General features: G+C 36.8%; 1 long non-coding RNA gene across 1 annotated transcript; it reads right to left on the reverse strand.

Annotated features, from left to right (window-relative positions):
- Positions 1–399: 399 nt before the first annotated feature.
- On the reverse strand, positions 400–15376 carry LOC310886064. Its single transcript, XR_014575097.1, has 4 exons — positions 15344–15376; positions 13212–13275; positions 6989–7154; positions 400–5758 (listed from the first exon to the last, which is right to left on the reverse strand). It is a non-coding gene; the product is annotated as an uncharacterized lncRNA (long non-coding RNA).
- Positions 15377–16087: the final 711 nt, after the last annotated feature.

Raw genomic sequence — 16087 nt, forward strand, 5'->3', positions numbered from 1 at the left:
ATTTTCTTACTTCTCCTGTTGTTCTAATTCTCTCTATAGGATTCTATGCACAGGATTATTAAGTAGATCACTTGTCATTTCCTATTGTGCTTTGTACAATTAAATAATGTAGATTGAATGAGCAGCCTGAGGTCTTGGATTTGAGTCTACTTTTTTTTTTTTTTTTTTAAAAAAAAAAAAACTATTTGAAATCTGTGTTCCATTTGTTTTGTCAGCTGATATAATGCTGTCATTTTGTTGTCTGACACCTAGTCAATGCTACTTTTCTAAAACAAGGTGTGACTTTACTGGGTAATAAACTACATGCTGATTAGGACTTGGGACTATTTTCCAGTGTTTCAGTTGATTATCAGTTAAAATATTTTTTATTAATTTATTAATTTTTCCATACACATGTAATAAAATGTTTTCAATAAAAACAGCACATGATGGACTATAGGACAATTGCTACTTTATTTTCATAACTTTAAAATAAAAGAAACACACAGAAACATTTCTGAAGACCAGAAAACTATCACATGCAGTCCAGAAAAGAAACAGAATCAAGTGTTATAGAGGGTGGTTGTAGCCAATCAGCTAAAAGAGAATAATTCTTTAACAGTGTGGATATTAGTCACTGCATATTTTTGCCTAGAGGCAAAAGATCATTCTAGGTAATAGTAAATACTAAGTGCACACAACTTCAAACAGCCCATTTTCTATTACAAAACAAACTTCTGCCAGCTAGACATACCCATAGACGTTGCAAGGTTTTTCATATTGTTAAGACTGTGAAAAACACCACAGGGGAAAAAAAAAAGAAAAAAAGGAAAAAAAAAAAAAACCACATCCTGCGTAAACTAGTCTTTTTTTCATCCAGCTAAAATATTGGATAAGCAGTTAACCAAACATCACTGTAACATCAAGACAGAAGTGAATAACGGGGGTCCATGAATCTAAGGTAGTCACCGAAAGCAAACAGAAAAAGCAAAAAATAAGTAGATGCTTGAGAGCTATGTATAATACAGACCGCATTTATCACTAACAGGAGACACAACATGTTCAAGTTAGCAGATGTGAAGTAGTCTATAGACTAAATATAAACATCTGTATCTAAAATATGTACAGAAGACAGATGTCACACTGTGAGATACTGGTTCTTGTGATAGCCACATATTCATGAATGGAAGCAGACAGTGAATCAATGATAAATAATAGGGCTAGGAAATGTAAACACAGCTGGAGGTTCAAAATAAATTGGGAAGCCTGAGCTGAAACAGGAAGAATAAATGTGTATACCTGGTAACCACTGTAAAAAGGAAAAAAAAAAAAAAAAAAAGCAATAAGCAATAACATTTAAGTAAAAGTTATAAAAAGCTGTAAAATAAAGCATATGTAGACAGTTATACAGAAAACCTATGAAGAATTAAAAAGAAAAAAAACACCACCAACAACAACAAAACAACAACAAAAGTAAATGTTAGCATATCAAAATCCCAGCTATAAGAAAAAAGTAATATAATATAAATATTTGACTTAGGAATTGTAAATAGCAATCATACCTCATGAAGTTCCAGTTTAACTGAAAACTATTTCATGAATAAAAACTTAAAAAATAGTATAGATTTTTATGTTGTTTATCCTACTAGTAGGAATGAATTCCTTGTTTTGCTTTGCTCATACACACAGCTTTTGCTTTACCTAATAAACTGTCTTTAACTCAATCCAAGAGTTCTTGTACTTTTACTTTCCTGGTTCTCTCCTCCATCCCACCTAGGAAGAGTGAGCAAGCAACTGCGTGGCACTTAGCTGCCTGCGGGGGCTAAACCACAACAAGCAGGTAACTCTCAATGTCTGCCTAAGTCTGGAGGCAGATAGATCTTAGATGGAAAATAAACAATACAAAAAATAATTAAAAAAAAGAGAGAGAGAGAGAGATTTAATTCCTTAGAAGTGTCCAAATCACAGTTTTTGCTTTGTTTTTGTTTGTTTGTTTTTTTCTTGGTTGTATCTTTTTTGCTTGTCAATTTCTTTTTTAAGAGGTATATAATATAAACCAGAGACAATTCGCTGAAAAAGAGAAGTTCAAAACCTGTCTTGAAAAATGAAACAGAGAATACAGCTAAGATAGCCCATCCTCCTCCTAAAACAAAGATGGTATAGCATCTGTTAAGCTCAAGTTATTTATAAAAAAAAAAAAAAAGTACAAAACAAAACAAAACAAAATTAAAACAAAAACAAGCAAATAAAATAACACACCACTGCAAAAATATATTGCAATAAAGTAATATAAAATATGAAGTTCTGTGCAAAAGTCATCTTCTAACTGGACAGGTATTTTATCCTCTTGATAAGCAACAGACTATTTGCACTACAGCAAAACATAAATAGAAAGTCCACTGACAGCAGGCTTGTAAGGAAGCTAAAATAAAAATAATGAGGTGTGGTGATTTTACCCAGCTGGGCAGCTGAGCTCTGCCACAACCAGTCTCTCACTCCCCCTCCTCAAAGGAAAAGAGAGAAAATACAATGGAAAGGGCTCAAGGGTTGAGATAAGGACACAGAGATCACTCAACAATTATTGTCACTGACAAAACAGATTCAGCATAGGGAGATTAATACAGTTTATTGCCTATCACTAGCAGACTAGAACAGTGAGAAACTGAAAGCAAACAAAAAACACCTTCCCCTCACCCACCCTCTTCTACATCCTCCCCATGAGTGGTGCAGGGGTATGGGGAATGAGGTCTGTGGTCAATATGTAACTATTTCCACCACTTCTTCATGGTCACTCTCTTCCCCTGCTCCAAAAATGGTGTTCCTCCCACAGGATGCCGTCCTTCCCAAACTCATCCCACATGGGATTCCCAGAGGCAGCAGCTCTTTAAGAACTGCTCCAAATATGGGTACGAGCAAACTGCTCCAACATGGGTCCCCCATGGTGTACTGGGTCTGGCTGGGATGTTAACTTTCCCTGCAGCAGCCCATACAGTGCTGTGCTCTGCACTTGTATCTAGAACAGCAGTAGTATCACACCAGTGTTGTGTCTGCTGCTGAGCAGTGCTGGCACAGCATCAGGACTCTCTTTAACCATTCTAGGGGGTGGGCAAAAATGTGAGAAAAGAAACATCACCAGGGCAGCTGACCTAAACCAACCAAAGGGATATTCCATACCATATGATGTCACACTCAGTAATAAAAGGTGGAAAAAAGAAGAAGAGGAGAGGGGTGGGCTCTCGTTGCAAAAACATCTGTCCTCCCGAACACCGGCTACATGAGTTGAGGCCCTGCTTCAAGGGCGTGGTCAAGCATTGCTCATTTGTGGGAAGTAGAAAGCAATTTTTTTTTTCTTCTGCACTTCCACATAGCCTTTGCTTGTTTTGTTTTGTTTGTTCTTTTCCCTTCCCCCTCCCTTTTCCCCTTTTCCATTTTTCCCTTTAGTTAAATTGTTTAACTAATAATAATCTTTCCTTAATATTTTTTTTCCTTTAATTAAATTATCCTTATCTCAACCCATGAGTTGTTTTTTTTCCTTTACTTCTTCCCCTCCTCATCTAAGGAGGGGGAGTGACAGAGCTGTTGTGGTGTTCAGCTGCCTAGCACGGTAAAACCACCACACATGGGCAGCAGCTCCTGCCAGATGACCTGCTCCTATGTGGGCTCCTCTCCACTGGCTACAGGTCCAGCACAGGGCCTGCTCCTGCAGGGGGCTCTCCGTAGGAAGCAGCCTTCTCCAGGCCACATCCAGCTCCTCCATGGCCTGTGGTGTGGAAATCTGCTCCACCATGGTACACCATGGGCTGCAGGGGGACAGGCTGCTCCACCATGGGCCTCTCTGCAGGCTGCAGGGAAATTTCAGCTCCAGCAGCTGGAGCACCTTCTCCTCCTTCTTCACTGACCTTGGTGCCTGCATGGCTGTTTCCCAGTCTTCTCTCTCCCAGCCACTATTACACAGCAGTTTTTTTGTTTGTTTGTTTGTTTGTCTGTTTTCCCTTTCTTAAGTCTGGTTTCCCAGAGGCACAACCACCGTAGCTCATTGGCTCAGCTCTGGGCAGCAGCGGATCCTTTTTTGAGGTGGTTGGAGACAGCTCTTATCTGACATGGAACAGCTTCTGGGCTCTTCTTATAGAGGCCACCCCTGCAGTCCCTTGCCACCATGCCCTTGTCACATAAACCCAGTACAGGAAGTGTGAGAGAGACAGTTATCTTTCAGAGTTTACGTTCAAATAAACCCAAAATTATTAGAGCAGATAGGTGAAATATGGCTTCAGGAATGTCTGCTTGGTTACTGTATCGCATCCAAGATGATTGACCAGAAATGCAACCACTTACTATGTTAAAATAACATATGATAAAATCTGTAGAGGCAATTGGAATTCAGAAGTTAAAAAAAAAACATGGATTTTGTGGACTGTTATCTTCAAAAGCTGTCCTCCCAGCAAACCAGGAAACAGGGGTTGTGTTTTTTGTTGGTGCTTTGTTGTTGGCAGTGGCATTTATTTTTCTTCTTTCCTTTTTTTTTTTTTCTCTGTATAGACATTCACTTGTATGTGAAGATAGTTTGATAGTTTGAAGCATTTTGTGTGTGTGTTTTTACGTGTCTACTATTTAATTATTTTTTTAGCTTGAATGTAGCAATTTATGGAACTTACTACAAATTCAAAGATATTTCATCATGTTTTTCATAAATGTATATAAATATTTCAAGTGGAGCCCAAATTGACCTGGAATGTATTCATTCTAGAGAAGCAAAATAAAAGTCAAATTGTATAAACTATATGAGTATGTGCTAGGTTAAAACTGGCCAACAGTTAGTTTGTTTACTCACTCTCCCATGGAACATGGAGAAAAAAAAATAAAAAAAATAGAAGAAGGGCAGGAAAACTCATTCATTGAGATAAAGATGGTTTAATAGGTGAAACAAAAGCTGTGCAAGCAAAGAAAATAAGGTAACAAATTCATTGACTACTTCCTATCAGCAGTCAGATGTCCATCCATATCCTGGAAAGCAGAGCCTCAGCATGTGTAATAGAAAAACAAATATTATTATTAATGCCTCTTCTTTTGCCTGAGCTTTTGTTGCTGAGCACAGTCTGTTCATATAGTATTGTACATCCTATACACTATGGAATATAACCTGGGTCAATTTGGGCTGTCACTACTGTGTCCCCTCCCAGTTTCTGGTCTACACCCAGCTTAATCACTAATAAGGTGGAGGAACCAGAGTGAGGGGAAAAAACAAACAAACAAACAAAAAAAAAAAAACAGAGAAAACCTTGATGCTGTGCAAGCACTGCTCAGTAACAGGCAAAACATTGGTGTGTTATTGATACTGTTTAGTCACAAATATAAAACACAGCACCTTACAGACTTCTATGAAGAAAATTAACCCTATTCCAGCCAGACCCGGTACAGAGTATTTATCATTTCTTATTTTACTTATACAGAGTAAACTTCAAAAGCAGCTAATAATGAGTCTATCAACATTACTTATAATAACACATGAGGTTATCAGAGGTTATTGCTATTGAATTGTGCAAACACATAATGAGTAAGAGTACACAACAGTATGTCTATAGAATAACAGACCAATTTGTCTAACAAGATGACACAAAGCCAGTAATTCATATTTCCAGTGTCTTTTCAGTATACTATTAACTATTCATGACCACAATTATATAGTAAAGAATACCAGGTTCAAGCAACGTGAAGAATGAGTTTTTCTGTGCTGTTCACTGTTTGATTGTCTTCTGGATTAATAAAACATATAACAGAATTCCTGAAACAAACAAACAAACAAAAATGAATGAACAAACAAACAAACAAAAAATAGTAGCCTTGTTGAGAATGTTACATTTCCATGGCCAGATAAATATGAATTTCCTAATAAATTAAAGCAAATCTCAGAATAGTAAAATCAGGGAATATTTCTGTGAAGCTGAGACAAGCACTTTGGATAAACTAAAGGAACACACAGTGTAAAAGGTTGGGAGAGGAGGCAGTGTAATAAATGTACATTTATCATAATCCATAAATAAAAGGATTTTGGACAACACAGCCTCTTGTGGCGAAAATGGTCTTAATCATTTGTAACGTTTAGAGATGTTGTAAGTGTCTTTTATTGCTTTGCATGGAAGTTCTTTAATAGTTTGAAATCACCAGAACAGGTTCTAAGTGACCCTAATAACACAGGGTTACTTCAGTTTAAAACAAGAATTGCAATTCAAGCCACCAAGAGAATGGGAGTTCTACTCTAAGAAAGAAACATATGAAAGAACTCTGAATGAGATCATGCTTATTAAGTTAGAGGTCAACATCACAGTGAGTCTAGAAACTGATATCGTATCTGACTTATAATTTTGGAAAATGTTGGAGTATAAGGGAGATGTTGACTTTTTAACCTTACCAAAGGAAGTGCCAGAACAGTGATGAGAACATAGATTACCTAATTTAAAACATTCTGCTCTAGCCATTAAACTGTTTTAAGAGCATTATTTCAACTAATGGAAAACCATTAACTTTTCAGCATGTCATTTAATATTAGAAGAGCTGATCACTACAGAACTATTGAATTCCTACAGCACATTTTTTATGGCTCTTAATTAGGGATATGTCCTCAAATAGTCATAAAACCTATGTCTCTCCTGCTTTAAGTTCCTTGGGTCACAGACTCTTAAAATGCTAACATATCTCTGCTACTTGATATTGCCTTCTGACTCCAAGTGAAATTTTCCTCTCAAGTGACCGTATTGTCTTTTTTTGTTCTGTATTAAGGGGTATTGTGTTACTTTACACTTTATCATCGCAAATACATTGACCTTCATGATGCTAAAGTTCATAGAGTTTCCAATGATCAAATATACTAGTATACAAAGTGCACTTCCAAATAAATAACTGAATGGCAGTATGTAGATTATTATTAATAATAATTAAGTACAATACTCCTTCTGTTTAAATGAAATAACTGCACATATTTTCACTTTCAGTAAACACACTTTTCAAGTATTACCTTTTGAACTGATCAGTTGGAACTGATGATCCTTGTGGGTGCCTTCCAACTCAGATTATTCTATGACTCCATGATTCCATGATCTATGGACTCAAAATTGTCACCATCCAATTCTTCAGTATCTAAAGATCTATATCTAAAGATTTTTAGAACTGAGCTCAGAATCCTGAAATTACAACAGTTTTAATGAATTAATAATAATAATAATAATAATAAATACTTCAAAATAACACTGTGTGCTTTTGATTTCTCAGTCTCTTTATCCAGATTTTAAGTGAACAGTACCCATATTCCACTCCCTTCAGGTTGTTGGTGACAATAAGTCATTTTAGAAAAAGTGTAATTTAAATTTCAGAAACGAACAAACAAACAAAAACACCCTTTGAGTCAATTTCTAGTTAACAAACCCATCACCGAACCCTAGGGAACAATATTTCCTTTTGAAGGAAGTTTTGACAAATTTGACAATTCTATTTCACAGTATCACAGTATTAAGAGTTGGAAAGGAACTACTAAAACATATAGTCTAACCTCCCTACCAAAGCAGGGTCAGCTACAGCAGGTTACCCAGGACTGTATCTAGTTGGGTTTTGAATATTTCCACAAATGGAGACTCCACAACGTCTGAACAATGTCTTCCACTGTTTGATCACTCTTACAGTACTCTTGCTCTTACTCAGATGGAATTTCGTATTCTTTAATTTGTGTCCATTGCCTCTTTTCCTGTCAGTGGATACTACTGAGAAGAATCTGGCTCCTTCATCTTCACTATCTCCCATCAGATATTTATATATTGATGACATCCCCCTGAGCCTTCTCTGCTCTTGACTGAACAGTTCAAGCTCTCTTTTTCTTCATAAGAAAGGTGCTCCAATCCTTTCATCATCTTCACAGCCCTTAGATGGACTCACTCTAATAAATTCACATCTCTGTTGTACTGAGGAGCCCAGAACTCAATGAAGCACTGCAGATGTGACTTCAACAATGTTCATCCCTCTTTAACTGATGTCAGTGTTCTTCCTAACAAAGTCAAGGAGGCTGTTGGTTTTCTTTGCCATGAGGGGCTCCTCAGTGGCTTATGGTCAGCTTGTCCACTAAGATTCTAAGACAGAGTCATAAAACCTGACCAATTAACATTAACAAAGACAATAAACAGAAACAAGCCTGGTCAGTCATTTATTTATATAGAATTTAATTTATAAAAGAAAAAAAAAAAAGAGATAGAGACTTGTTTTAGCAAGTAATTTGTCAATAATTTATCCAAATTTCTTGCTGAGCAAGGTAGGTATTTTTTTCTTTTTGAAAATAAATAAGAGAAAATAAATAATAAATAATAAAATATGGTATGTTCCTATAAGTCCTAGGGCTCTTTATTTGTCAATATTCTTATCCCAGTATTAAATATATATTAAAAATAAATATAATAAATATATATAATAAATATAAATATATATTACAAATAAATGTTTTCATCCAGATGCTTATTCCAGTCACTGATTTGACTTTTTTTAATATACAACTGTCACTAAAGCTCCTGCAGTTTATATTGTCAAGTATCTTATTAGTAGGTTTTCAGCAATGTTTAACTGTGCAATCAGAAACAGAATACAGGACCTATTTCTTGTTAGTTTTCATTCATATATCTATCTGTGAGAAAGTCAAACATTTCATATAAGTCTAACCACACATCTCTGGTCACATGATTCTAATGAAGGAACCACTAAGCTCATTAAGATTTTATTTATTTATTTATTTAAATTAACTTTTATTAAGATTAAAACCATCCTTTAATGTAAGAATTATTTCAGGGAGTGATCATTATTGTTGAAGTTAATGTTTGATCATCAAAACTTTTATTTCATATTATTATCATTTTTTTTTCTCTTTCATACGTTTAGATTTCCACTGTTTTCATAGGTACTTTTGGGACATGATTCAATCTGACATGGATAGGCATGAGATGAATCACTGAAGGGAGTCTGGGCTACCTCAAGTTTATATATCCCTGTAAACAGCTATATTTGGTTAAATAAATCTCATCCATATGGCATGCTTAGTTTTGTTTCATTTTCCATTGGGACCACTTTAGATTACAGTAGCTGTTTAAACAGTTAAGATGCATTGGCTTAATGGGCACTTCAGGGAAAACACTGGAAGTAGATAAATGCGTTAGTATGTATCTAAACACAAGGAAGGCCTAAACTAGGGAGCAGAGTAAACAGAGAGAGGGAGAGGGGAAGCAAAAATAAATAAAGGAGAGAATGTTAGCAAGAAAATCAAAATGTTCAGCATTTTGTCTATAGTTCATTGTCACATACTCTTTCTCGAGGGAGTAGCAGATATTGATTTGGGAAAAGAACAAAACACTGTCATATTGAACATTCTATATGTTTTCAGATCTCTTGGACTGAATAATAGGGCCAGGCCTGTATAATGCTATCTTGTATTTTAAAACAGATGACTTAAAATAGTGAGAAAACCTCTTTTGGGACAGGGCAACCCTAGAACCTGCATGCTACAGATGTCATTATAACCCTGTGATTATGCTATTATTAAAAGCTATTAATCTAATCACTAGAATTCAGGGGAGAAAACATGAATTTATAGAGAGAATGTGGTGACAAATATATTAACTTCTCCATAGACTGAAAGTTTGGTATGAAATCACTTCAGATTTCTGTCTGTCTACATTTTAACGGTGCTGAGAATATTTTCAGGGAATAGCAAAAATTCATCAATCCTGAATGACACCAACTGACTCAATAACGCAAACTGCCATAGGATCTTCTCTCTAAGCATGCTGATAGCCTGCAATTCCATTTTAGGTTTACTTACATTCCCTGGATCCAGAAATTACTTAACTATTTTGTCCCAGTCTGCACTTTGCTTCCTATTCCATCTTGACAGTACTGGATGTACTCAGCTTCTCAAGAAGCGTGTCTAATCCAACTTCCAACATATAAATTGTCTTTCTCATGAGACTTAAAGTAAAAAAAAATACAAACAAGCAAGAAAAAAAAAAAAAACACAGGGATTTATATCTGTAGCTATAAAACAAACAAAATCATAAATGGCAGAATCTATTTCTAAGCAAAGGAGATGAGAAACATTTCTTACGTGCACTGGAAGAAGATTTGAACAAATACTGATAGAACTATGTGTTGAGGACAATTCTGGCTTCGATATGTATTTTTATTATACCTCATAGTCTTACTGGATATCTTTACTTATTTCTCTTGTCATTTGACCAATATGGAATAACACTGAGAAACATACCAATACTAGGAAAGACAATGACCGCTTTGTGGGACCATGTAAGGCAAATTATTTACTTCTAATATTAGTAATTACTTCTAATATTAGACATACAACAGTAATCCCAATCTAATTGAATCATCATAGGCTTTCTTTATGCTCTGGAATGAGAAACATGCACTTCTGGAAATTGATTCTGTTAAGAGGAGTTAAGAGTGGGACTGTCTCTTCCAGCATCCTGAGCCCAGGACTGTTCCTACCTGACTGCTAGAGCCCAGTGCCTGATGCCTTGAGGTCTCTGATCATGTTGAGAGATGCAGCTGCCACTTTCCCATTTGCAGGTTCAACCAGTAGTGATGCTGGGGACCTATCCCAGAGACACTCAGACACACAGGACACTGCCACAAACTGCCACAGACCAGGTGCTGCCTTCAGCAGCACCCCCAACAGGCCTCACACAACATCATGAACATCCCAGTCCCAGGCTGGCACAGACAACAGCTCTGTGGTGCAGGCATGCACACACCCCTCCAGGCTCACCAGTACATACACACTTGTGGTTGCACTCAGTACTGGCACAGCCCCTCTGCCCTCCTGGAAACCCTGCCTGCAGCCTAGCCCATCTCACCCATCCCACAGGTCTCCTTCCTGCTCGCTTCTCCAGTGTGGGGTTTGCCAGCAAATGTGCACACACACACCCTATGCACACCCAGTCTGGGGCAGACACAGATGCTGCCCCTAGCAGCCAGCACCAAGCATATGGGCTGTAACCCATGGCCATGCTACGGCTGCTGGCATGGAGCCTTCACTCACCTCACTCAGCCCCAACCTCAAGCAGCTGGTTTGGATGCACATCCTGCTCCTGCTCCCCAGGGTCTGAAGGCTGAAGATTCCACACCTTCTCTAGTAGCTGACTCTGAGATCTCACTGGCTTCAGTAGATGGCACCAGGGGCACCTACACCTCTGGCCTGACTCCAGGAACAGGCACCAATTTCCCTTCAAACACACAGAGGTTTCATCAGTACCTGACACTTAGTTGCTGCAGCACACATACACTTGGAATAGAGCAAGAAAATGCAGAGAGATTAATAAGAAGATATAAGAAGATAGGACAAACTGTGGTGATCTGGTGCAGGGTGTAAGAATCAAAGACAAGCAGTCTGACCAGACCTTTTTTTTTTACATGCAACTGGCCCTCTTATACCCACTTCTGTCTATTCACACCACCAGCACCTTGTTGCTCCTAGTTTCCCTTTCTCCTGTACATTGTCTCATCAGTTAGCACGGTCTCACCAGCCCCTACTACGTCCTGGACCCCTAGGTTTGCATTCTTAGCAGTTGGAAAGTCCTGGTTTGCTTGCATGTACTTGAGAGTCCCTCAATTGGTATGACTGACCAGGTTTGTTTCTGCTTTTTGTCTCTGTTAATGTTAATTGGTCAGGTTTTATGACTCTTATGTGTTTGTCCCCCTCCCTTTCCTTTTTCTCCCAGCTGAAAAAAAATAAACATTTTCACACTGCACATATGGCACCAACTAATGCCACTGACCAAGCTTATTCTTATAATTTGTCAATCACATTTGTCTTTGCATGTTCTGGTTTACGTCTCCTTTGACTGGGTACCCTTAAAGAAAACAGCTCCTTCCACACACCCTTACAGATTCATTTAATATAAGGCATTTTTCATAGGATATGATAAACTGCTCAGAGGGCTCTCTCACATAATATCTGAGTGCTCCAAAACCAGTAATGGACATGGAATGTGCTGCAAATTATTCACAAGTGGTAGAAGCAATTATATAAGGAATAACACTACTCTGCTACAGAACTGTCCTGGTGTTAAATACTTAAACAAAAGAGGCAGCTGAAGCACTGGAACCCTATGTGATTTTCTCACTCCCCACCTTTGTTTTGAACTGTTCCAAATAGAACTCTCTAGGACAAATTTGTGTCCAAATTTACTAAGGGGTTACTTCTAAATAGTGTGAATATATGCCAGTCTGTGCTACTTAGACTTGGAGACAGGATTTGGTTTCTGTCTCTCTGTCATTTAGTGCCAGAGATGTAAATACCATGTCCACGTAAATAGTGCTCTTTGCTGGACTGAAACTATTTGTAGGAGGTGAAAAGTCAGGTGCAGAGAAGGTCAGTACAGTTGCCTAGTTAAAAAGATAATCATAGAATCATTAAAAGGCTATATTTTACATTATTTATAAAAGTTAAGATGCAGCAAATAAATCAAAACTGTAGGATTTTAAAAGAAATGAAGCTATGACAGGTAAGATGATTAAGTGATTTGTGGACCATTGGGTATCAATTTTATGTGAAAAAACAAAATTGAGATTTGTCTTGCAGTTTTTACATGGTTAGTGTTTATGGCTATTATAATAAACTGTTTTTATAAACAAAGAGTCACTTTTTGGAAATAATTAATATGAGCTGTTTTAGAAAACCTTCAATGTAGGATAAATTTCTGCCTATAATTAAGGAATGTTTATTTTTCTTCCTTGACTATAAAGGGACATTAAGATGATTGGTTTAGCTGTAAACCAATGAGTATCCTGCTAGGATATTAATGTACCAAAAAAAAAAAAAAAAACCAAGGAAAACACATAAGGGAGTGCTTATAGAGCTTTTATATTTTTATGAAAGATTGTTCTTCATTTAGCTGTCTATCACCTCTGCAATATCATAAACATTTATAGTATGTCTATGAGCCACAGTATGTTTGTTTTGTTATTTCATCCTCTTGATTATTTTAACTGTCTTTCCATTTTCCCTAAGTCTTTTGTTTTCTTCTGGAAAAGAATGTACTGGTTTTGGCTGGGATAAACTTAATTTTCTTCTTAATAGCTGGTATGGTGCTGTGTTTTCCATTTAGGATTAAAATAATGTTGATAATACACTGATGTTGTATTTGTGCAGAGCAGTGCTTACACTAAGTCAAGGACTTTACATCTCATACTACCTTGCCAGTGAGGAGGCTGGGGGTGCGCAAGAATCTGGGAGGGGACACAGTCAGGACAGCTGACCTAAAAGTGACCAAAAGGATATTATGTACCATATGACATCATGAGGACCAATAAAACTGAGGGAGTAGGCAGGGGGAAGGGACAGCTGCTGTTTAGGCATTGGTCAGTGAACAATTGCACTGTGCATAACTTATTTTGTGAATTCTATTATTATTATTATTGTTATTATTGTCATTATTTGTTATTTTTATCGTTGTTATTATTTGCTGTCCTATTAGACTATTCTTACTCAACAAATGAGTGTTACTCTTTTTCTGATTCTCTCCCCCATCCCACTGTGTGGGGAAGGAGTGAACAAATGGTTGTGTTGTGCTTAGCCGCTTGTTGGGTTAAACCATAATGATAAGTTCAGAAGTGTGTATAATACTAAAAGTGTTAGGTGCACACCAGGCTTTATATAAGGCAAATTTACTCTGTCTTGTTCTTAATACGTGATATAAATACATATATCTAACTTAAGATCTTGTGTTTTGTAAGGATCTTTGTAAGCCATGGAAGAGTGAGTAGCTCATCTGAATGTCTGTTCATAATAGATTAAATGAAGAGTTGAAGATAAACAATATCAATGATCCTTTATTCCTTTAAAGAGAAATATGAGTAGGTTATTGAAAAGCAATACAGCATACTTATCAAGGATTATCCCAGATATAAAATTATATCTAAATTAAATGCTCAAGGACTATTTAAGGCATCAGAAAAAAAAAAATGTATATATGTGTGTAGAGGAAAAGGATCCTAAAACAAACAACAACAGAAAAAGTAAACAAGAAGAAATCCATCAAAATCAGATTAAACAAAACCACTACCAACAACAACAAAAAAAAAGCCATCCAGTACTGGTGAGGTTAAACCTGGAATACTGGGTCCAGTTCTGGCAAAGTTTCCAGAGAGGTTGTACAATCTCCATTCTTGGAGGTCTTCAAAAGCCATCTGCACATGGTTCTAGGCAAGTGGGTCTAGATATCCTTGCTTGAGCAAGGGTGTGGGACTAGATGACCTCCAGAGGTTACTTCTAATCTCAGCCATTCTATAGTTATGTAAATATTGCATTAATAATTCACAAGAAATATTGTTTCATTTTGTCTTATTGAAAAAAAAATACACTTTTACAGTTGACTATTTGTCCTTCACAGAATATTCTTTCATGATTATAAATGATACCTTTCAATAAAATAAAATAACCATTTCAAACTTTTTTTTTTTTCCCTAAAAACAGTGTTAAAGTATTTGCTCAAATATGCATTAAAGTATTTGCTTAAATGTGTATTCTGATAGTCACAGTATGCGGAACTGTTTGTATACTTAAGTGCAAGGTCTATGATACATAACAACAGTGTTTGTCAAGTTTTAGGAGAAGCAAATGAGTTTTAGCTAAACAATTGTATTATTTGTGCTTATTTATTATTAGAGTGCACACCGTTGTAATGAAATCCATATGCAATGTGTGGTTTACTTTAAAAAGCAAGCAAACAAATAAACTTTCTTTGATAGAAAAGAAAATGAACTGAAACTTAGAAAATGTTTTCTGTGTTCATTGCATGTGAGTTACAAATGAAACACTTTCTCGTTGTTTCTTGACTACAGTATGGTCATTAAAACACCAGAACATGTTGCGTTCTGAACAACGGAGTTCACAGCGTTTAAAACTATATTTTCAGAAGTGTAGGGAAGATTAAATAAATGAATTTATTCTTTAACATTTCCATATAATACCATATACAATTATTAAGATAAAAGAGATTTCACATGAATATCATGTTTTCTGTGAGTGGACATTGATAGCTTTTCAGTGAAGGAACTGTGGTTCCTATGTATTCCATAGATTTTTTGACACTTATTGTGGTTTAACCCGGCTGGCAGCTAAGCAACACGCAGCTGTCCGCTCACCCTCCCCCCTCCCTCTCTGGGATGGGGGAGAGAAACGGGAAAGTGAAGCCGGTGAGTTGAGATAAAGACAGTTTATTAAGACAGGAATATAATAATAACAATAATAATAATAGTGATAATGATAATAGTATTAATAATAATAATGTGTAAGAAACAAGTGATGCACAATGCAATTGCTCACCACCCGCTGACCGATGCCCAGCCTATCCCCGAGCAGCCGGCCCCCCACCCCGGCCAGCCACCCCTATATATTGTTTAGCATGACGTCAGATGGTATGGAATACCCCTTTGGCCAGTTTGGGTCAGCTGTCCTGGGTCTGTCCCCTCCCAGCTCCTGCTGCACCCCCAGCCTGCTCGCTGGCAGGACAGAGCGAGAAGCCGAAAAGTCCTTGGCCTGGTGTAAACACTGCTCTGCAACAATTAAAACATCAGCATGTTATCAGCGCTCTTCTCATCCTAATCCAAAACATAGCACCCTACCAGCTACTAGGAGGGAAAATTAACTCTGTCCTAACTGGAACCAGGACAACACTTAACAAGGATGTTTAAGTTACATGAAGATTTGTATTAAATTCTCCCTTTTGTTAATGGTCCAATAAAGAACATTCCAAAGGGTAAATAAAGTAACTGAGTATCCCAGTAGTTCACTGGAAATGCCTGTCTTTTGTCCAGTGAATAAAGAGAGATTCTGTGACCTGGGGTCCTGTGAACAAATAAACATCAGATTTAGGGCAGATTTTTCTTAAAACTATTAGCAGATTTATCTATCTATCTATCTATCTATCTATCTATCTATCTATCTATCTATCTATCTATCTATTTATTTTAATTACTCTACCCCAAAACAGGGAGTAAGCTTACAGTTAAATTGAATGGATGGTCAGGTGTCAAATTCAAGATTTTATAGATGTACCCAGGAACTGCA

The sequence above is a fragment of the Anser anser genome, assembly GCF_964211835.1.
Source record: "Anser anser genome assembly, chromosome: 1".
Lineage (NCBI taxonomy): Eukaryota > Metazoa > Chordata > Aves > Anseriformes > Anatidae > Anser > Anser anser.